At 42.7% G+C, this 24,669-nt stretch overlaps 1 pseudogene; it reads right to left on the reverse strand.

The window, feature by feature from the left end:
* The window catches only part of LOC109934431, a 29,232-nt pseudogene extending 7,462 nt beyond the window's left edge, over positions 1 to 21,770 (reverse strand).
* Between the last annotated feature and the right edge of the window lie 2,899 nt (positions 21,771 to 24,669).

A 24,669-nucleotide genomic window follows, 5' to 3' on the forward strand; every position in this document is an offset into this window, starting at 1 on the left:
GGCCTAGACCCTTCTTCAGAAATTACATTTGCAGTTCCTACTATCTCTGAAACAATTCCATCTGCAGTTCCTACTATCTCTGAAACAATTTTAACCATCTGCAGTTCCTACTATCTCTGAAACAATTTTAACCCCACTGCGAAGCCTCTTCTAAGGATGCCTATCCTGAAGAAGTTACCCTCCTCCCTCCGGAAACAGAACCCCCTTCCCCTCCCCCATTTCTGAAGAAGGGTCTAAGCCCGAAACATCAGCTTTCCTGCTCCTCTGATGCTGCTCGGCCTGCTGTGTTCATCCAGCTCTACACCTTGTTATCTCAGTATGCAAATGTTCTTACTTTCATTTAGCCTGACGGCTAGACAGAGGAAGTGCAATGATTCTGCAGTCATGAGGGAAGACGCATGTGGGACACTATTCTGATTATGTGGGTGAGGGGATGAGACTGGGAGTTGGCCGTCTAATGGGTATGTGAATTGGCACTGCAGTTGTTGAACAGTTTTGCAGCCAAGTTGCTGAATGAATTGGGGAGGATGCTCCAGGTCGAGACGCAGAAAGGGGAACCAAGGTTAACTCTTTCCGTGGAGGCACAGGCCCTCTGAATAGAGGCAGGCAAAATGGCGAAGCAGGCAGATGTACAGCAATGGGTCGGACGAGGTTTATTGTGAGGAATTGAGAATGCAAAGGAGGGGTTTAGAACTTGACAGCATGTGTCAGGGTCTATGTCTTTGTGTGGGAAGAAAGAGGAGGCATGCATGTGGGGGAGGTAGATAGTGAGAAGTATATTGCACATCTGTGTAAAGGAGAATGAGAATAGGGAAGCACATGCATATGCATGTGCAGGGGAATAAATATGTACATGGGAGGGAGCAGTGAGAGGGCACATGTCTGCATGGAAGGGAAGCAGTAAGAGCGGGAATATGAGTGTGAGAGAGAGGTGGAAGGGAGCAAAGTGTTTGTATGGAAGCTGAGGGAGTGGGAGAGGATGAGTGTGTGTTGGGGGATGATGATGATGATAAGGGAGTGAGTGGGGAAAGGTATCTGTTCGCACATGTTTCAGGGAGAAAGAGTGGAATTGTTTTGTGGTGGTGGAGTTTGGAGTGAGTGGGGAAGGTGAAGCGTGTGGGGAAAGAAGGGAGACAGAGAGGCTAGTGATAGTGTTTGTGGGAAGGAGGGAGTAAGTGGGGAAATATGAGGGGGGGAGTGAGAATGGGAATGTAAAGGATGGATTGCACGAGTGACAGTGTGAAGGGGTGAGGGTGTGGTTAGAGTGAGAGGGGAGTGAAAGTGTGAACACAAACTGAGTGAGTGAGTCACACCCACATTTCCTTTCCTCCTCCTCCCTCCAAAATCTTATCCAGAAAACAGACCAATAGAAAAGAGGAAACACAGGCTGCAAGACAACCTGCTCTGGCCCTCAATCTCATATGGATTCCACCAAGACCAGAGACAAAAGCAAGATCAGTACTAACCAAATCAAATTCTGACATCCAGTCTCAGGTCCATCCCCCTCTCTGATCTGGACCGGGGTCCTAGTCTGCCTGTTCTTGGTTCCTCTTTTTAACTGAAAAGGCAAGAAGGTTCTATTAGATATATTTACTGCTTGGCACACTTTGTCATTTTTATTAGTTATTCATTTATTTAAATAATCAATTTATTTCATGTTTAAATTCATGTTCACTGTTGTGCCAAAGCTTTTATTTTAAAAATTGCTTTTAATACCCACTAGACAGCCAACTCCAGTGACCCAAAACATTAACTCTGATTTCTCTCCATAGATGCTGCCAGGCCTGCTGAGCTTTTCCAGCACCGCTGTTATTTCAGTTTTTATGAAAACATGGGATGTAGAGGGTCACACCTGCATTACTCCAAATTCTCCAAGGAATTCTTTCCAAGGGAGAGATGGTGACAAGATGATGAAACCCAATCATCTTCAAGTTTAACAGCCACTTATGAAAAGTACTGATGAATAAAAAGGAGAGGCAATGACCTAGTGGTATTATCACTGAATTGTTAATCCAGAGATCCAGGTAATGTTCGGGAACCTGGGTTCGAATCCTGCTACGGCAGCTGGTGACTTCTGAAATTAAGAGACTAATGATGATCATGAATCCATTGCCGGTTGTTGGAAAAACTCATCTGGTTCACTAATGTCCTTTAGGGAAGGAAACTGCCATCCTTATCCAGTCCGGCCCACATGTGACTCCAGACCCACAGCAGTGTGGATGACTTATAACTGCCCTCTGGGCAACTAGAGATGGGCAATAAATGCTGGTCATCCCATGAATGAATAGAAAAAAAATTAAACAGGAGGGAAAGAACACACTGTTCTTTATTCCACTTCTAGCCTCCATGTGTTTCAATTGAGGGGAAATAATAAAGAAAATATAGAGTATGTAACAAAGTTAGAAACCCTGAAATAAAAGGGTAATAAATACTGAGGGAACAAAGTTGTAAGAAGTAATAATAAAGTACTGCAGTGCGCCAGCAAAAAAGAATACAGGGCGACTGATGACATTAATTAGATATGAGGAAATAGGCATAACAGGCATAATGAAAAAAGACAGGACTGGAAGTTAAGTATTGCAGGCTTTAATGTATTGAGATAAATAGTAGAAAGGGATCAGTCCAGTAGACACCTGATAAGGTACCACATCAAAGATTATTATGGAAAGGATTATTGGCAGAAAATGGAGAAATATGATCTTACTGAATAGCTGTGCAGACCTGAGGGGCTGAACGGTCTACTTATGATTCTATTGTGTATGCTCATTTGTACATTTGGTGCCACGCTATTAGGGGTATGCTCCAGACAGAAAAATAGCAGAAACACAGTGGTAGTAGAAATATGTAAGCAGATTCATGAAATGAGTCAGTCATTCAAAAGCATAATTTTGTTACCTTCAACTAAATTGGTAAAAAGGGAAAGTGGAGAAGAAAATGAAGTTTTTAAACTGTATATAACTTCTTTGTGACTCAAATGAAGCTGACGTGTGAAAGGACAACTGATATAGCAACAGGAAAATAAAGTGACCAGCTAAAAGAAATAATTGTAGTAGAAAAGTAATACATTGGAGAATATCAAAGTGACTGAATAAAAATGTAGCTAAGGGAGCTAAGTGATGAAAACATTGAAAAACTAGCAATCAGTAATATTTAAATACAAAATCAATAGTACTTCAAATTGAAATATATTGCACTAAAAACACAAATAAATCAAGACTAAGATATCCAGACAAACAGAAGCGAGGGATATATGGAGGTACTAAAAAAAAAGTATAAACAGTAAACCAAGAGGATGGTACAAAGCAAATTGATAAGATTAAGAAAAAGATTCCCGGGCACATAACAGTTGGCTTTGTCATATGAATAAAACAAAATTGATGAACTAACAATTTTTGCCTTCTTACTTTTGACTCCAAATATCACATCAATTCTACCTTCAGTGTAGATTTTCCTAAAATAGTGTAAAAAAATCTGCTTATTGTGTGACTGATGTTGAAGCAGTGGACTAAAAATGGAAAGGTGTCAACATATATGCAATATAGTTATTTATAATTTTCAAGGTTTCAGCCCTGCTTTATTGCCAATTGTGCGTTTCCCAACAAATTTGTATCAACTAGTTGAACTGAATATTTTCGTAATACTTTATTGCACACTTATAATTGCAAAACATTAGCTGCTGTTTGTAGAAATCACACTTGCCTAAAAATTAGAAGATTGTAGGTTCACGTGCCACTCCTGAAATTTGAGGTCAAACATTTCCTAAAGCATTTCAAAGCATATGCGATTTGCATAGTTGCTTCAAGTTTTTTCACTGTCGGTTGAAAAGAAAAACTTTCACGTTCTGATATCTAGAAAAGTTGTTAAAAAAAACTTAGTTTACCCACTGATATTTTAAATTGAAAATAAAATAAAAGGTTTATTAATTTACATAAATTTGTATCCAAAGGTACATGCACAGCTTGTGTTTCTCCATACAGCCACACATCTAGATTCACACCACTAAAACACGAAGATGGAATCAGGTAGCCAGCTTTAAAAAAAGAGAAAATTAGTTTTACTCATTTTTAAAAAAGCTAAGCAAAATAAAAGCTGATTTCATTTACCTTCAAGGTCAAATAAAACTACAGGAAGTGCAGCAAAGATGGAACAACATCCATTCACGACCACAATCTGAAAACACACAGAGGAATTAAGTCAAAACCAAGCCCGGGTAAGAATCATTTATTTCAAAACATTATTACTGCAACTCTCTAAGCTTACAGTGCCTGTCAACGCACTCAGTATTTCTTTATTAATCACGCAGACTTACCAGCTAAAGCAAATTTGAGAAGAAACAAATAATTTAGGTAGTGTAGAATGTAACACAACACACAACAGCTAAAACTATCCAGAGATGGTAGGAACTGCCGATGCTGGAGAATCTGAGATAACAAGGTGTAGAGCTGGATGAATACAGCAGGCCAAGCAGCATCAGCAGAGCAGGAAAGCTGACGTTTCGGGCCTGGACCCTTCTTCAGAAATGGTGGAGGGGAAAGGTCCAGACCCAGCCTTCCTGCTCCGCTGATGCTGCTTGGCCTGCTGTACTCATCCAGCTCTACACCTTGTTAGCTAAAACTATTGGTCAGCTCTCAAAACGCCACCAGGAATAGTAAAGAAACTGGTGAAAAGTAGTTTCCATTAGAGTATAGAACAAGAAGAGCTGCGAACTGGTCTTGGTAATCAATTCCATTGCTTTTTCCTCAAGTTAATGAACAGAACCGGAAGGTCACCATTGCAGGAGAACAATAATTCAGAAAAAACATAACCCTGACGCAAGTGAGATAATTGCAAATTTGAATATTTTTTAAAAATCATCAATCAATTGGAAAACAAATTATCCATTTTGGGACAGAAACAATCAAATCCCAGCCCCAGGAACTTTGATCCCTTCCTTGTTTTGCTGATATATCATTTGAGATTATTTTATTATAAAACTCCAAATCAAGTGTAATTACCCAGCACCAAACAAAACTATAATCTAACAGGGTAAGTAAACATGAAAGGCAAAACAAAGCACTGATATTTCTTACGTGCTCCTCTTTCAAGGCTATTGGTGATCTGGCATACTCAGTGAGAAATTTGGCAATTTCTTCTCTGAAACTGAAACACAGACAATATAGAAAGGAACAGAATTCTTTTAATTTTGTTCTCCAAAATTACAATATAAGTTTATCCACTAAAAGTGACGAAAAACCGTTTTAGCAGATATAACACAAATTCATCCTTCTATTAGTTTAAAGTTTAAAGGTATATCCTAGTCTGAATAAGCTAGGTTTATAAAAGTTCTGAAATTTGTTATGAAGACCCTTCAAGAATATTTCAAAGAAATACATACAAGCTGCAATAACTATATAGAAATTAGTGTAGTAGCTTTGAACCTATCAAAGCACACAATTCTGGTCCAACCTTCAATATACCAACAGACATTTCTGTTAATAAGGACAACCCTCATTGTTAAAGTATTAACTTTAAAGTCATTTGAAGGAGGAAAAATAAAATGTGCCTAACTGAACACATCATAAGAATGTCAAACTTGTAAGAAATAAGAGGAATAGGCTACATATCCCCCTACAATTACACCACCATTCAAAGAAAAAGTTGATCTGATCTTAGTCTCAGTTCAATTTTTCTGCCCATTCACAATGACCCCTTGATTCAAATCTCTGTCTGTCTATCACAGCACTGAATTTACATCACAACTGCAACAATGCTCTGTTGCAGATAATTTGAAAGATTCACAACTATCTGAGAGAAGAAATTTCTCCTCATCTCTATCTAAAAAAGGTAACGGGAAGGCAGTGTAATGGTGGTAACGTCATTGGACTAATAACCCAGAACCCTGAACGCTGATCTGAGAACATGGGCTTGATTTCCACTGCTACCTCAAAAACGTTCTGTTTCAATAAGATCAACTCCCATCCTTCTAACTGTCAATTAATGTAAGCCTCATCTTATATTCCACTGGATCAATCAACACAGTGAACCTTTATCAAACAGCCTCCACCAAGTATCTTCCAACTTAACTAAGGACACCTAAGGCTGAATCCTATGAGTAGGTAAGTTCACCTGGACCATCTCAGATACCTGTCTCTCCTTCCTGGACCTCTCTGTCTCCATCTCTGGCATCCACCTGGAAACCGATATCCATTTCAAGCCTACCGACTCCCACAGCTCCCTAGAATACACCCCTCTCATCCACCATCCTGCAAAAACGCCATCCCCTATTCCCAATTCCTTCGCCTCCGCTGCATCTGCTCCCGAGATGAGGCATTCCACTCCTGGACATCCCAGATGTCCTCGTCTTACAAGGACCGCAAATTTCCCTCCACAGTGGTCAAAAATGCCCTCGACCGTGTCTCTCGCATTTCCCGCAACTCATCCCTCACACCCACTACCCGCAATAACAACCAAAACAGAATCCCCCTGGTCCTCGTACCACCCCAACAACCTCTGAATCCAACGCATCATCCTCCGACACTTCCGCCATCTGCAATCTGACCCCACTACCAAAGACATTTTTCCCTTCCCACCCTTATCTGCTTTCTGGAGGGACCACTCTCTCCGTGACTCCCTTGTCCGCTCCACACTCCCCTCCGGCCCCACCACCCCCGGCACTTTTCCCTGCAACCGGAGCAAGTGCAAAACCTGCCCCTACACCTCTCCTCTCACCCCCATCCCAGGCCCCAAGAAGACCTTCCACATCAAACAGATGTTCAACTGCACATCTGCTAATGTGGTATACTGTATCCGCTGTTCCCATTGTGGCCTCCTCTACATCGGGGAAACCAAGTGGAGGCTTGGGGACCACTTTGCAGAACACCTACACTCAGTTCGCAACAAACAACTACACCTCCCAGTCGCGAACCATTTCAACTCCCCCTCCCACTCCTTGGACGACATGTCCATCCTGCGCCTCCTGCATTGCCACAATAATGCCACCCGAAAGCTGCAGGAACAGCATCTCATATTTCGCTTGGGAACCCTGCAGCCCAAGCGTATCAATGTGGACTTCACAAGCTTCAAAATCTCCCCTCCCCCAACTGCATCCCAAAACCAGCCTAGCTCGTCCCTGCCTCCCTAACCATTCCTCCCACCTCAAGCCCTACCCCCATCTCCTACCCACTAACCTCATCCCGCCTCCTTGACCTGTCCATCCTCCCTGGACCAACCTATCCCCTCCCTAACTCCCCACCTACATTCACCTTTACTGGCTCCAACTCCACCTCTTTGACCTGTCTGTCTCCTCTCCACCTATCTTCTCCTTTATCCATCTTCTATCCGCCTCCCCCTCTCTTCCTATTTATTTCAGAATCCCCTTCCCCTCCCCCATTTCAGAAGAAGGGTCTTGACCCAAAACGTCAGCTTTCCTGCTCCTCTGATGCTGCTTGGCCTGCTGTGTTCATCCAGCTCTACACCGTGTTATCTCAGATTCTCCAGCGTCAGCAGTTCCTACTATCTCCTATGAGTAGGTAGTTCAGTTCGTAACCCATGAGCCAGAAAGTTTCAGGTTCAAGACCCACTTTAGCACTGTAGGGATTCTGTAATTCTACGAAAAGTCAGACCCAACACTTCAATGCTATCATACTGATGGAGGTATCATCTTTCACATGAGATATGAAACCAAGAGACTTTGAAACTTCTGGTTATTATGAAAAGCTCAATATGAATTTCAGAAACATTGCCCTGTTCAGTTGCAACCGGACTTTTGTTATTTTTATAACTTATCTGGGCAGAGGTGGTGTTACATGGACTTCAGTAAGACGTTCAATAAGGTTCCTCGTGGTAGATTGCTAAGCAAGGTTAGATCACATGGATTACAGGGAGAACTAGCCATTTGGATACAGAACTGGCTCAAAGATACAAGACAGAAGGTAGTGATGCAGGGTTTCTTTTCAGACTGGAGGCCTGTGACCAGCAGTGTGCCACAAGGATCAGTACTGGGTCCACTGCTTTTCGTCATTAAATTAATGATTTGGACGTGAACATAAGCAATACGGTTAATAAGTTTGCCGATGACACCAAAATTGGAGGTGTAGTAGACAGCAAAGAAGGCTACCTCAGAGTACAACCAGACCTTGATCAGATGGGCCAATAGGCTGAGGAGTGGCAGATGAAGTTAAATTTAGATAAATGTGAGGTGCTGCATTTTGGAAAGGCAAATCAGGGCAGGGCTTATATACTTAACGTCCTGGACAGTGTTGCTGAACAAAGAGACTTTGGAGTACAGGCTCTTAGTTACATGAAAGTGGAGTTCTAGGTAGACAGGATAGTGAAGATGTTGTTTGGTGTGCTTGCCTTTATTGATCAGTCATTGAATATAGGAGTTGGGAGGTCATGTTGTGGCTGTACAGGACATTGGTTAGGCCACTTCTGAAATACTGCGTTCAGTACTGATTTCCCTGCTGTAGGAAGGATGTTGTGAAACTTGAAAGGGTTCAGAAAAGATTTACAAGGATGTTGCCAGGGTTGGAGGGTTTAAGCTATATGGAGAGGCTGAATAGACTGGGACTATTTTCCCTGGAGCATCAGAGGTTGAGGGGTGACTCAATAGAGGTTTATAAAATCATAAGGGGCATGGATAGGGTAAATAGCCAAGGTCTTTTCCCCACGGTGGGGGAGTCCAAAACTAGAAGACATAGGATTAAGGTGAAAGGGATAAGATTTAAAAGGAACCTAAGGGGCAACATTTCACAAAGAGAATGGTGCATTTATGGAATGAGCTGCCAGAGGAAATGGTCGAGGCTGGTACAATTACAACATTTAAAAGGCATCCAGATGGGTATATCAATAGGAAGAGTTTGGAGGGATAGGGACCAAATGTTGGCAAATGGGACTAGATTAACTTAGGATATCTGATCAGCATGGACGAGTTGAACTGAAGGGTCTGTTTCCATGCTGTACACCTCTATGACTGTATGACTCTATAGCCATCATTTTTTATTTGTTTTGAGTAAGTCAGTTATCTATGACTGATAATATTCATGGAACAGGCAGTTCCAAAAGTTGTTTTAAAAAGTGGAAGATACTTGATAGACGCAGTTTGGGAAAGTTTATTTGATTCTGCCCAGCAATTCAGAAGGGTGTTATTGCAACAGGTCACTCAGGTCGATTTTGGGGTCATTGGAGAGAACTTGAAAAATTACATGAAGATGTAGTGATTATAATGGGGTCAGCCAGATGGACCTCATTGAATATGAGCTTCCGATTTTTCTTTTTATTCATTCACGGGATGAGAGCATCGCTGGCTAGGCAGCATTTATTGCCCATCCCTAATTGCCCAGAGGACTGTTAAGAGACCACCACATTGCTGTGAGTCTGGAGTCACATGTAGACCAGACCAGGTAAGGATGGCAGTTTCCTTCCCTAAAGGACATTAGTGAACCAGCTGGGTTTTTGGACCTGATTAACAACCGCTATCAAGGAGTTCTGCTGACAGATATAAACAGGAGTGTTTCAGGTTCTGACAACTGGCTCTGAGAAAGCTGGATCAGTGTCAAGGAATGCCTGCATGTAAATGGTGACAGGATATCAGCCTCTGTGGAGTTATTTCTATGGTGATGAGAGAAAAGCACACCCCGGAAGAAAGGGGCAGCATGGTGGCTCAGTGGTTAGCACTGCTGCCTCACAGCACCAGGGACCCGGGTTTGATTCCAGCCTTGGGCGACTGCCTGTGTGGAGTTTGCACGTTCTCCCCATATCTGCGTGGGTTTTCTCCGGGTGCTCCGGTTTCCTCCCACAGTCCAAGATGTGCAGGCTATGTGGATTGGCCATGCTAAATTGCTTGTAGTGTTCAGGGGTGTGTAGATTAGGTGGGTTATAGGGCGATGGGGTCTGGGTGGGATGCTCTGAGGGTCAATGTGGACTTGTTGGGCCGAAGGGCCTGCTTCCACACTGTAGGGATTCTATGATTCAAATTCACTCATGACTATCATCTCTGAGTTGGGATAAGCATTTTTGAAATCATGCCATTATTTGGGAAACTTGACTTATTCAATCCTGTCTCCAGCATTCTCTGTGTTTGTTTTAAGATTCTTAGGGGACTTGGCAGGGTAAATGCAGAAAGTTTGATTTTCCCTGTTTGATTCTCCTTGTTAGATAGCCTAAAACCAGAGGGAATAATCTCAGAATCTCACACCCATATTTAAGCTTGAAATGAGGAGGACTTTTTCTCTCAGTGTAGTGATTCTGTGGAATTTTTTACTGCAGAATGCTGTAGTGACTGGGTCATTAGGTACACTGAAGGCTGAGATAGACAGATTTTTAATCAGTAAGGGAATATAGGCATATAGGAAAATGACAGAAAACTGGAGTTGAGAGTTATCAGATCAGCCGTGATCTCATTGAATGACAGCGGTCTCGATGGGCTGAATGGTCTATTTCTGTTGCTACATCTTATGCTTTCTGTTTAAAAAGTAAGTTACACTCATCTGTTGGCACCATTCTGAATTGAGTACAAGAAGAGGTGTTCAGTCACACTTGAAGAATTAATTATTTTCCCCAAAAGATGTGAAACATTCTTTTCCAAATATTCAAATGAAAAGGTTACAAAAAGACATGACCAAAAGCACTCATCTCTATCCACATGGACAAGGAGAGCCACCAAGATCCTGGGACAAGCAAAGCAGAGACAGACACAGGAGTTCCTAGAAGCCTGGTACTCCACGAAGAAAGCCATCAACAAACACAGAGAACTCGACCCCATATACACTCCATTGCAAAGGAAAACCGGAAGTGAGGTAATCCAGCTCAACGGACTCCAGAGTTTAAAAACCATGCAGGAAAACACAATGGCGCTTCATCGGACGCTGCACTGAAGATGTTACCCAGCAGGGTAATGAAACGTCTGCAGAACAACAACAAACCAGCTCGGCGAGCCAACCAACCACAACATCTACAACCCAAGCTACAAATCTGCTCCAAAACCTTAGAGACCTATCGGCGAAACATGCTCAAATTGGCACGAAAATGGGAGAACTACGCCAAATGGCAGAGTGCAACCCATGAACAACTCTACTTCCTACATGGATGCCTCAGGAACCAGGTATTACCACACAGTGTGAGATACAAACCACCAATCAACAATCCACAAGCCCACAAAACAGCAGAACAAAATGGCCGCAGGATGGTAAAGGTAATGATAAACAATGCACACAACCGGCTCCACAAATACAACAGAGAAATTACACGCCAAAAAACTTTATTCCTGGAAGCTGCCAATCAAGACTGGACAACAGACATGGAACAAGCCACCATCATCAGCCAACAGACCACAACAGCCAAGAAAAGACAGACCCTTCGGGACAAGCTAGCCCACACTTACCCACAAAAACGGCAACAACAGAGCAAACACCTGGATAAGAAACCTCTCAGACAGGAACCTGACAGACACAGAAAAGGCCGTTCTCATTCACGGACTTAGCTATAACTACAGGAACACCAACAAAACAGAATTCCTAGCCACACTGGAAGGCACACTGAGGACCAACAACATCAATGAAGAAAAACAACAAACCCACAAGACAGACAGTAATCCCGATACTGACCAGAAGGAGCGAACTCAACACCCTCAACACTTTGGAAAGGCAAGCCCTAGAAGGACTGAAAAAAGACAAAAACATCACAATACTACCTGCAGACAAAGGGTGCATGACAGTAATACTAAATAAAAAGGACTACATCTTCAAGGCACAGGCATTGCTGGCTGATGAGAACACATACCGGCCAGTACAGACTGACCCGACACCGCAACTAGGCAACAAAATCCTCTAAACGCTAAAAAGACTCAAACAGACTGGACAGATCAACAAAACAGACGTCTTAAGAATGAAACCCGAAGGAACCAACGCACCCTGATTCTACAACCTCCCAAAAGTACACAAACTGGAAGTACCCCTTAGACCCATAGTCTCCCTACCAAGCACGCTATCACACAGATTAGCCAAGGAACTACAAAGGAGACTAAGGCACCTCGTCAAAAAGTCACCCCACGCAATCCACTCAGCCCAAGCGTTCCTCAATTCCATCAAAGACATAAGGATAGATGACGATGAGACCATGGTATCATTTGACATCGCTGCCCTATTCACATCAATAGACATACCACTTGCAAGGGAAACAATGACAGCACTACTAGAACAAGAACAAGACCCCAGTGAAACCATCTCCACAGACAACATGCTGAAGATACTGGACCTATGCCTCACCATCCACTTCACTTTCAATGGCCAAATATACGAACAGATCAACAGGACACCCATGAGATCACCTATCTCCAGACTAATAGCCAAGGCAGTGATGCAAAGACTGGAAAGTACGGCCCTTCCACTAATCCAACCAAAACTATGGATACACTACGTGGACAACACCTTTGTCATCATTAAACGGACCAAACTAGAGGAGACACAGAAACTAATAAACAACACCCTCACCGGAATAAGATTCACCAGAGAGGAGGAGAAGAACAAACAGCTCCCATTCTTGTACGTCATGGTAGAGCACAGGACAAATGGGGAATTCCAAACAAAAGTACACAGAAAAGCCACACACACTGACCAAGTACTGAACTTCAACAGTAACCACCCCAACACACACAAATGAAGCTGCATGCGAACACTATTTAAACGGGCAACAACACACTGCAGCAGCACAGAACTATGCTGAGAAAAAGAAGAATATTTCTTCCAGGTATTCAAGGACAATGGACATCCAGACAACTGGGTCAGAAGATGCCTGTTACATGAACAACACCAGGAAGGTACTACATGCCCCGACACACTCATCGCGCTACCTTACATCAGAAACACATCGGAACTAACCACAAGACTCCTCCGACCACTGGGTATCAGAGTAGCACACAAACCCATATCAACCCTACAACAACTGCTCACCAGAACCAAAGACCCATACTCATTATGGACAGGACCAATGTCAGAGACAAGATTCCCTACAGAGACTGAGACAAACACTACATCGGACAAACAGGAAGGAAATTAACAACAAGGGTACACGAACACCAATTGGCTAGAAAAAGACACGACCAATACTCACTCATCTCTATCAGCATGGACAAGGAGAACCACCAATTCAATTGGGACAACACCAAGATCCTGGGACAAGCAAAGCAGAGACAGGCACGGGAGTTCCTAGAAGCCTGGTACTCCACGAAGAAAGCCATCAACAGACACATAGAACTCGACCCCATATACACTCCATTGCGAAGGAAAACCAGAAGTGAGGTAATCCAGCTCAACGGACTCCAGAGACTAAAAACCAGGCGGTAAAACACAACGGCGCTTCATCGGAGGCTGCATTGCTGATGTTACCCAGCAGGTTAATAGCGGAACAACGACGAACCAGCTCAGCGAGCCAACCAACCACAAAATGAAAAGGTTTTTTGCGGGGGAAGGTGTTGTGAAGTTTATGCTGTGAATTTCTGTGTGACAAGAGTAAATTTCTTGATTCTGCAAGCTGATTTTAGTTTTGGGACCCCAAGATATTATCTGCTGTTGATGACATAAGATGACGTGGAGAGGCCAATTTCAAGTCAGAGAGAGATAGCTATTCACTATTGTACACAGGAAAACATTGTTTGCCTTGCATCAAGTTTTGAGCGAAAAATACAAGATGCAGTATTTACACTTCAGAAGCTTGACCCAGTAGTTTTCTAATTAATTTTGGACTCTAGCAGGTACAACAGCAATTATGATAGTTTGTTGCAAGAGGATTTGAGTACAGCAGCAAAGAAGTCTTGCTGCATTCATATATTTGTATTTAAGACCACACCTAGAGAACTTTGTACAGTTTTGAGCACTTTACCTATGGAAGGATGTAAGACTTGCTGTGGAAGAAATGTTGTGAAAGTTCACCATGCAGATTCCTGCATGGTGTGTTTACTTACATGGATAGATTGAAGAGACTTGGCCTAGCGTTTAGAACTATTCTTCAAAAATGAAAGATGATCTTAAGGTCTGAATGAGATCACAAGATATAGAGGCAGAATTCGGCTGTTCAACCCATCAAGTCTGCTCTGCCACTCAATCATGGCTGATGTGTTTTTTAACCCCATTCTCCTGCCACTTTCCAGTTTGCAGCACACAAAATTCTTACAGGGCTCAACAAGGTAAGTGCAAGAATAATGTTTCACCTGGCAGAGGGTTTGAGAACCAGGAGTCACGGTTTCAGGATGAATTATAGAATAATAGTCATATAGCACGGAAATAGACCTCTCAATCCAACCAGTCCATACTGACCATAACCTCAATCTAATCTAAATAAAAACCAAAAGAACTGCGGATGCTGTAAATCAGGAACAAAAACAAAGTTGCTGGAAAAGCTCAGCAGGTCTGGCAGCATCTGTGGAGGAGAAAGCAGAGTTAACGTTTCGGGTCCGGTGACCCTTCCTCAGAACTGATGGTGGCTGGGAAAACGTCAGTTTATATGCAGAAAATAGGGAGGTCAGTGGGGTAGGGAGTAAACGATAGGATAGACCCCAAAGAGAGAGAAAGACAGTTGGACAGACAAAGGAGTTGCTAACGATCAGGCTGGGAGAGTGGTATCGACCTCTGCTTCATATAGATTGGGGCTTGAGTCCAGGATCTGGCCGGTTTGTGTACATGATCTGTACAGGTCTGAACAGATTTGGACAGGTTTGAACAGATTTGGGGTGTGAAAGGTCCCAGCAGATTTAAACAGACTTGGGGATTAGTGTCCTAGACCTTTAAATAAAACTTAGGTGGGAAGTGGAAAAGCTGTTTAATTTCGGTTACTTGTGGTTGGTTAAATCAAAAGTGGGTAATTGGCTCTTTACATTGCTAAAGAGATTCTGGGATTTGAAGATCCTTCCCAAATTTGCCAAGAAAGTTTAGAAAGACAGAGGAAGGATATACTTTTAAATTTAGCAAAAAGGCTAGAATTGGATTTAACTAGGAATAAGAGGAAAGCTGAAATTGTAAAGAGAGTGATGATGAGCAAACCTATCAAAGCCAAAGACCTCATAGAGATATATATTTCTGTATCAAAATATTACCAAAATTTGATGAAAAAGATGTAGAAGGCTTTTACATTTCCTTTGAGAAATTTGCTAACCAGATGCATTGGCCAGAGACTGTGTGGGTAATGTTAATTCGGACCAAATTGGTAGGTAGGGCTAGTGAGGTGTTCGCAGTGCTGTCAGATGAGGTGTCAAGAGATATGAAGAAGCAAAACAAGCTATTTTGAGTGCCCACAAATTGGCATCAGAAGCATATAGACAGTGGTTCAGAAATATAAGAAAGGAATCAGGTCAGACTTATATCAGGTTTGAAAGAATTAAACATAGCAACTTCAATAATGGATGAGAGCGTTAAAGATAGAAAAGACAAATGAGGATCTTAGAGAGATTATTCTTCTGGAGGAGTTCAAAAACTCATTTCCAGAAATGGTAAGAACTCATCTTGAGGAACGGAAAGTTAAAACTGTGAGACGAGCTGTAGAGACAGCAGATGAATACGCATTAGTGCATAAATCAAAATCCAGCGCCTGACAGCAATTTCATTCTGTGAGGGATAGAAATTGAGAAAAAGGGAGATCCTTTAATGAAAAACAAAAAGTAGATCACACTGGGAACAGTTTACCACATGTGAAAAAAGAAACCCAAGAGGGTGAAAAGGGATGAACGTGTCAGGTGTTTCCACTGTAGTAGAGGGAGACACACAAAGTCACAGTGACAGTGGAATAAGAGAGGCACTGGGAAAAAGGATGTGGTAAATGAGGCTAAAGCATTGGGATTAGTTGAGGTAGTGAAGGAAATCCCAAGAGAAGTCAAGGAGCTGCAAGGTCTAGTCACAGGCTGGATTGTAAAACGGCGCCCAATCTCTTCAAAGATTTCACCTCTGTGGGTAAGGTTCACTCAGGAAGAACAACGGGAGAAGGTAAAGTAGTTAAAAATATTGAGAGATTATGGGAGCTGGTCAATATCTAATAATAAGAGATAAAAGTATTTGCACTCTTTCTGAAATGTAATCCAAGAGAGTGATAATCTGTGGAATAAATGGAGAGAGATTTAGCATTCCCCTGTGTAAGATAGGGCTGGAAAATCCTGTCAAGACTGAAGGGAAGTGACACTGGGAGTGATTGAAAGAGTGTCTATTCCAGGAATACAGTTTGTTCTTGGAAACGACCAAACCGGATCAAAGGTAGGAGTGATGCCAGTTGCAGTGGAGAAACTGAAAGAAAACCAGGGAACTGAAGAGTTAAAACAAAAATACCCTGGAATTTTTCTCGAGTGTGTGGTGACAAAATCCCACAGTTGAAGCAAAAAGGGAAAAGCAAATAGAAAGCTGAGGTCCAGTTAGCTGACACCCTGTTTGATGCAACGGTGAAGGAATAATCTAAGCAGATAGAGGTCAAGCAGAGGTGTTTAGTTCTGAAACAGTAATGAATCTACAACAGAAAGATGAGGCAAAAGAAGATTTACATCATAAAGCGTACTCAGAACAGAAATCAGAATGTATTCCATAATGTTATTTCCTTAAGGATAAAACCTTAAGGTGGAAATGGAGATCTTGGCAGGTTAGTGCAGAGGAGAAATGGGTGGAAGTTCACCAGATTGTGTTGACGGTGGCATGCAGACATATTGCGGGTAGCACATGAATTACCTGTAGGATGTCATCTAGGAGCGAGAAAGACTCAAGGCTAAGATACACAAGCATTTCCATTGCCTGGATTACATAAAGATTCAGTTGAATTTTGCTGTACTTGTCAAACATGTCAGATGGTAGGAAAGCCACAAGCAGTAATCAAACCAGCATCTGCCTCACACCCAAAACCCTCAACTGCTCTTCGTATGACAAGTACTTCTTCATAGAATCATTGAATCACTACAGTATAGAAACAGGCCATTCAGCCGATTGAATTTGCACCAATCCTCTGAAAAGCATCCTACCCAGACCTGCTCCATCCCAGTAACCCCACATTTACCATGGCTAGCCCACCTAGCTTGCACATCCATGGACATTATGGGGCAATTTAGCATAGCCAACCCACCTAACCCGTACATCTTTTGTAGAGTGGGAGGAAACCAGAGCACCCAGTGCAAACCCACGCAGACATGAAGAAAACATGCAAATTGCATCCATCCACAAGATCATTCTAATAAGCTTTGTCTGAACCCCGTCTAATTCCAGCACATCCTTTCTTGGCTAAGGAGCCCTAAACTGCTCACAGTAGTGTAACTGTGGTATAACCACAGTCTTATACAGCCTCAGCAGTATATACCTGTTTTTGTATTCCACCTCTCTTGAAATACATTTGCGTTCCTAACAGCCAACCAAACCTGTATGTTAACCTTAAGAGAATCCTGAACCAGGACTCCCAAGTCCCTTTGTGCTTTAGATCTCTGAAGACTTTCCCCATTTAGAAAATAGTCTAATGCCTCTATTCTTCCTACCAAAGGGCATAACCTGACACCTTCTCACATTGTATTCCATCTGCCATTTCTTTGCCCACTCACCAAGCATGTCCAAGTCCTTCTGCAGCCTCCCAACTTTCTCAACATTACCTGTCTCTCAACCTATCTTTCTATCATCTGCAAACTTAGCAACAATGCCCTCAGTTCCTTCATCCAGATCATTAATGTATAATGTGAGTAATTGGGATCCCAACACTGACCCCTGCAGAACTCTACTAGTCACCAGCTACCAACCTGAAAAAGACCCTATTGTCTGCCTTCTAGCAGTCAGCCAATCATCTACCCATGCCAGTACCTTGCCCCTAACATTATATGAGCTCATCTTATTTAGCAGCCTCCTGTACAGCACCCTGTCAAAGGCCTTCTGAAAATCCAGATCGATTTCATCCTCCTTTGTCTAGCTTGCTCTTTACCACTTCAAGGAATTCTAACAGTTTTGTCAAGCATGACATCGCCATGACAAAGCATGCTGACACTGCCCTATGTTACCATGCACTTTCAATTACGCCACAATCTCATCCTTAATAAAAGACTCTCAAATCTTACCAATGACCAAGGTCAGACTAATCAGCCTGTAGTTTCCTATCTTCTGCCTCCTCTTCTTAAGTGTGTATCATCAGCCATTTTCTGATCCTCCCTGACCCCAGTGATTCTTGAAAAATCATCACCAATGCCTCTACAATTTCTTTAGTTGTCTCCTTCAGCACTCTGGAGTGTATTCATCTGGTCCGAGTGATTTATCCACCTTTCAGCATCCCCAGCACCTTCTCCTTGCCATTATATTCACCTCTGCCCATTGACTCTCTTGAAGTTCTGGTTTTGCAAATTAATTTCCACAAGCAGCCACATGATAATGACCAGACAGGTTTTTGTCAAAAATGATGTCAATGTCAAGATAAATATTGGCTAGAAAATATAGGAATAACTCCATTGCTCTTCTTCCATTGATTCTATTTCCACTAAAACATCGATCATCCAATTTTCCTTCCTGGTCCTAACATTAGCAAATATTGTGAACAGTTCTGTCTCTTCAGGTGTTATTCCTTTCTTATTTAAGTCTGCCATTATCACATTTCTCCTCAAAAAAAAGACAATTGACCTCCTGTCCTTGTAAACTACTGCATCACCTCCAACCTTTACTTCCTCTCCAAAGTCTTTGAACATACTGTCACAAAATCCATGCTCATCTTTCCCAGGATTCAATGTTGGACTTGCTCTAATCAGGTTTCTATCCTGTCAGCTTCAAAACACCTCTTACTAAAGTTATAAATAACGTTCAATGCCATGGCAGCAAAAGCAAATTTTCCCTCGTTGGCCTGTCTGCAGACTTTGACATAGTTGATCGAGCAATCCTCCACTAGCTTCTCTCCTCCCATGCTATTACCCCGGTGTCCTCCAGGAGTTAGCTTTGCCTCCATTTTCTTCATGCATATGCTGCTCTTGGCAACATCAGGTAAAGGTCTGGGATTAAACCCAGTCTGCCAGCAAACTGTGTGTAAACCTGATCTTGAGATGTACTTTGACCTCAAATTTATGCCATCACTAACACTACTTATTTCCTTCTCCATAATATTGCCTGACTTTCCCCTATCTCAGCTCATCTGTACTCATTTCCTGTCTTCATTACATCTAGATTCACTGATATTGTGTGTAATAACAGACTATGTGATAATAAGACCTGGTGTGTTGGGGTAAGGACATGGGAGAGCTCAAGCCAAAAGCATTTATGCAACAGTGGGGGAGTAGAGTGCTGGGGGACAAAGGGTGCTGAATGTGCAGATTAAGTGATCGTAATGTGAGAATGGTAGAACAGTGGTGTGTCTGACTGCCAGACTGGAAAGAACCGATGGTCCCTCTGGAGTAGGGAAGGAGAGCAAGGATGTGGAGACAGAGAATGCAACAAGTAAAGCTAAAAGAAAGAGCAGAAATGGGAGTGAGTTAGACGATATGACCATAAGACATAGGAGCAGAAATTAAGCCATTCGGCCCATTAAGTCTGCTCCACCATTCACTCATGGGTGATAAGTTTCTCAACCCCATTCTCTTGCCTTATCTCCATAACATTTGATCCCCTTAACAATCAAGAACCTATCTATCTCTGTCTTAAATATATTCAGTTACCTGGCCTCCACAGCCTTCTGTGGCAATGAGTTGCATAGATTCACCTCTCTCTGGCTGAATAAATTTCTCCTCACCTCCGTTCTAAAGGGCCTTCACTTTACTCTAAGGCTGTGCCCTTGGGTTCTATTCTGTCCTGCTAATGGAAACAACTTCACAATGTCCACTCTATCCAGGCCTTTCAGTATTCTGTAAGTTTCAATTAGATTCCACCACATCCTTCTAATCTCCAGAGTCCCAGAGTCCTCAAAATTCTTCATATGTTGGGTCTCTCATTCCTGGGATCATTCTAGTGAACCTCTTCTGGACCTGCTTCAGGGCCAGTACATCCTTCCTGACATATGGGGCTCAAAATTGCTCACAATATTCTAAATGTGTGTGATGAGAGCCTTATAAAGCTTCAAATGTAAATTGCTGCTTTTATATTCTAGTCCTCCTGAAATAAATGCCAACATTGCATTTGCCTTCCTGACTACCCACCGAACCGAGAAGTTAACCTTGAGAAACCTGGACTAGGACTCCCAAGTCTCTTTGCACTTCAGATTTCTGAATTTTCTCCTCATTTAGAAAATAATCTATGCCTCTATTCTTCCGACCAAAGTGCATGACCTCACACTTTCCCACATTGTATTTCATCTGCCACCTCTTTGCCCACTCCTAACCTGTCTAAATCCTTCTGCAGCCTCCCCACCTCCTCAATACTACCTGTCCCTCCACCTATCTTTGTATCATCTGCAAACTTTGCCAGAGTACCCTCAGCTCCTTCATCGATATCATTAATGTATAAAGTGAGAAGTTGTGTTCCCAAAACTGACCTTTGTGGAACACCACTGATCACCTGCAGCCATCCTAAGAAGGACCCTTTTATCCCCGCCCTCTGCTTTCTGTCAGACAGCCAATCTTCTATCTATGCTAGTATCTTGCATTTAACACCATGGGCCCTTTTAACTCAGCGTCCTGTGCAGCACCTTGTCAAAGGCCTTATGGAAGTCCAAATAGATAACATCCATTAGTTCTCCTTTGTCAAAGAATTCTAACAGATCTGTCAGGCATGACCTCCCCTTGATGAAACCATGCTGACTTTGCCATATTTTACCATGCACTTTCAAGTATTCTGAAATCTCATCCTTCACAATGGATTCCAAAATCTTACAACGACCTAGGTCAGGCTAATCAGTCTGTAATTTCTTGTCTTTTGCCTTACTCCCTTCTTAAACAGGATGGTTACCTTCGTGATATTCCGGTCCTCTGGGACCCTCTTTGACTACACTGATTCCTGAAAGATTAGTACTAATGTTTCCACTATCTCTTCAGCTATGTCCTTCAGAACTCTGGAGTGTAGTCCATGTGGTCCAGGTGACTTATCCACCCTTAGATCATTCAGTTTTTCTAGCACCTTCTTGATGATGGTAGCCATACTCACCTCTGTCACCTGACTATCTTGAATTTTTGGGATGTTACTTGTGTCTTCCACCATGAAGACTGATACAAAGTACTTGTGTGGTTCTTCCTACATATCCTTGTTCCCCATTACTACTTCTCCAGCATCATTTTCCAGCAGACCAATGTCTACTTTGCTTCTCTTTTGCTCTTTATATATCTAAAGAAACTCTTGGAATGTTCTTTTATATTTCTGGCTAGGTTACCCTCATATTTAATCTTCTCCTTCCTTATTTCTTTTTCAGTTGTTGTCTGTTGGTCTTTGTGGGTTTCCCAAACCCTTGGCTTCCCACTGCCCTTCACCACATTATTGTTTTTTCTTTCCATGAATTTGCACATGTATTTAAAATTTATTGTCATGTGTACTTTTTCAAGAAAAATACAATGAAAAGTGTTATAAGTCGCCTTACCATGGTGCCTGTATTAATGACAGAAGTTATAAGTAAATTCATAAGTAACAATAAAAAGTAAATTTAAGACAAAAGTTCATCACAGTCTATTTAACAGCTCCTGGTTTCAGAGGAAGCCAATCAAAAGATGAAACACGCAGCTGGAATTAGACCATCAATCCATGATGGCAATGCCATGCTGGGACAAAACCGACATACCGGGCTAATGGAAAAACTGGGCTGAAAGCCTCTGCTGAAGATAACCACCACTGGGACAAGACCGCCACCGTGGATGAAAAATGCCATGCCGGGCTGTCGGAACACCGGGCCAAATGCATTTGCCGAAGAAAATGTCTCCAGGAAAGGACAATCAACCTGGGTGAAGACGCCACATCCTAGCTGTTGGAACACTAGGCCAGAAGCATTCACTGGTTCACAACAAGACCTCAACACCAGGACAAAACTGCCACACTGGAAGACCACGCCACAGGGCCAAGACCACCAGGCCTTCCCTTTTGCTTTTATGCCATCCCTGACTTCCCTTGTCAGCCATGATTGCCTCGTCCTCCCTTTAGTATGATTCTTTATCCTGAAGATGAATTTTTGCAGTGTCTCCTGAATTACTCCCAGAAATTTCAGCCATTGCTGTTCCATTGTCTTTCCTGCTAGGCTTGTCTCCTAGTCATTTCTGGCCAGCTCCTCCTTTATGCTTCTATAGTTGCCTTTATTCAATTGTGATACTGTTACATCTGATTCCAATTTCTCCCTCTGAAATTGAGGAGTAAATTCTACCATATTATGTTCACTGCCTTCTTAAGGGTTCCTGCACCTTAAGCTCCCTCATCAAGTCTACCTCATTGCACATCACTAAATCCAGAATTGCCTGTTCCCTAATGGGCTCCACCACAAACTGCTCCAAAAAGCCATCTCTTAGACATTCCACCAATTCCTTTTCTTGCGATCCACTACAAATCTGATTTTCCCACTCCACCTACATATTGAAATCACCCATGATCACTGTAACCTTGCCTTTCTTACACATCTTTTTTATCTCTTGGTGTATCTTGTGCCCCACATCCTGACTACTGATTGGAGACCTGTACATAACTCCAAGTATCGTTTATTTTTACCTTTGCGGTTGCTCAACTCTGCCCACACAGATTCTACATCACCTGATCCTAAGTTGTTTCTTGCTATCAATTTAATTTCATTTCTAACTAATAAGGCAACACCACCCCCTCTGCCCACCTGTCTGTATTTTCAATAGAATGTATATCCTTGGATATTTAGCCCACAGTTCTGATCCCCTTGCAGCCATGTCTCCATGATGCCCACCACATCAAACCTGCCAATTTCAATCTGTGCCACAAGCTCATTTACCTTATTTTGTATACTGTGTGCATTCAGATACCTTCAGTACTGTATTTGCCGCCTCTCTTCTCATTGTCATCCCTTTATCTGATATGCTTGAAGTTAGATTCCTAACCCTTTTCACACACTCTGTCCTATTTTGTGTCTGGAGACTTTAATAACCCCTCTTGAATTCTCCTTTCTTTTCATTTTTTTCATACTTTTCTATGCAGTTGAATCCACCTCCACAGATGTTAACTTGCTGGTTTGCTTTCCATAGGCCATTATACTTCTTGGAGTTTTACCCTATGCCAACTTTCTAGTTTAAAGTCCTATTGACCACCCTATTTACCCTTTTTGCTAGAACATCGGTCCCAGCTCAGTTCAGGTGGACACCGTCCCAATGGTACAGATCCCTCTTGTTCCAATACTGATGCCAGTGCCCCATCAAAATGGAACCCCTGTGTCTGGCACCGTGCCTTTAGACAAGTGTTTACTTCCCTAATTCTCACTTCACTATGCCGATTTGCACGTGGCTTGGGTAGTAATCTGGAGATTATAACCCTTGAGGACCTGATAATTCCCAAACAGGTCCTGTTTCTTTGTCATGCCTATGTTGTTTGTCCCGACTTGGACCAGAATAATTGGATCCTCCCTCTCTCTCTCCAAAATCCTTTCAAGCCGGTCAGAGATGTCCCTCAACCTGGCACCAAGCAGACAACAATCCATGGGGGACTCTCGATCCTGCTTACAAAGCATGCTATCTATTTCCCTAATTATAGAATCCCTGACAACTACCACATGTCTTTTTGCTCCCCTCTCTTGAATGGCCTCATGTACCACTGTGGTCAGCTGGCTCATCCTTGTTATAACCTTGATCCTCATCCACATCCTCACACTTGTTGGACAAAGTCAAGACCTGAGATGCCTCTGTTCCTGAATACAGGATCCCTCTACCTGCCTCATTTGCAATCACACCCTGCTGTCCCTGACCACTGACCAAATTTGAGGTACTTAACCTATTAAGTGTGACCACCTCCTGAAACAAAGTGTCTGGGTAACTCTCCCTCTCCTGAGTTCACAATCTAGAGGTGTTGAACTCAAAATCAAGTCCAGAAAGTTTGAATTGCATCGCCTGGAGATTAAATGTTATTCTTCCAGTTTGCACTGTGATTCACTAGAACACTGCAGCATGCTGAGGACAGACAAGTGAGAATGTGAGCAGGATGCAGTGTTAAAATGACCGGCTATGGGAAGGTCGGGGTCATGTTTGTGCACGGACAGGAGGTGTTCTGCAAAGCGGTCAACCATTCTGCATTTGGTTGCACCTTTGTAGAATAGGCCACATTGGATGCAGCGAATGCAAAAGACCAGATTGGAGGAGATACAGGAGAAATGCTGCTTCACCTGGAAAGACAGTTCAGGCTTTTGGGTGATAAGCAGGGAAGAGGTGAAGGGACAGGTATTGCACCTTCTGCGGTTACATGCGAAGGTGCAATGGGAAGAGGGGTGGGTATTGTTGGCTGTCATCGAGAAATGGATGAGGGTGTCCTGGAGGGAACAGTTCCTGCAAAATCCCAACGGGAGGAGAAGATGTGTTTGGTGGTGGCATTCTACTGGAATTGTCTGAATTGGCAGAGGATGTTTCTTTCAATGCAGAGGCTAATGGGATGAAATCTGCGGACAAGGGGGACACGATCACTGAGTGTTCTGAGTGATGGGAAGGGGCAAGGGTGGAAGCACGGGTGATAGGTCAGATGTGGTTGAGAGCCCTGTCAACTACAGTGGGCAGAATCCACAGTTATGGAAGAAGGGAGCCATGTCAGCAGTACTGTTTTAGAGGGTGGCACCATCTGAAAAGATAAGACATAGGGGAAGGAGAGATAG

This window comes from Rhincodon typus, chromosome 2 (assembly GCF_021869965.1).
Source record: "Rhincodon typus isolate 14 chromosome 2, sRhiTyp1.1, whole genome shotgun sequence".
Lineage (NCBI taxonomy): Eukaryota > Metazoa > Chordata > Chondrichthyes > Orectolobiformes > Rhincodontidae > Rhincodon > Rhincodon typus.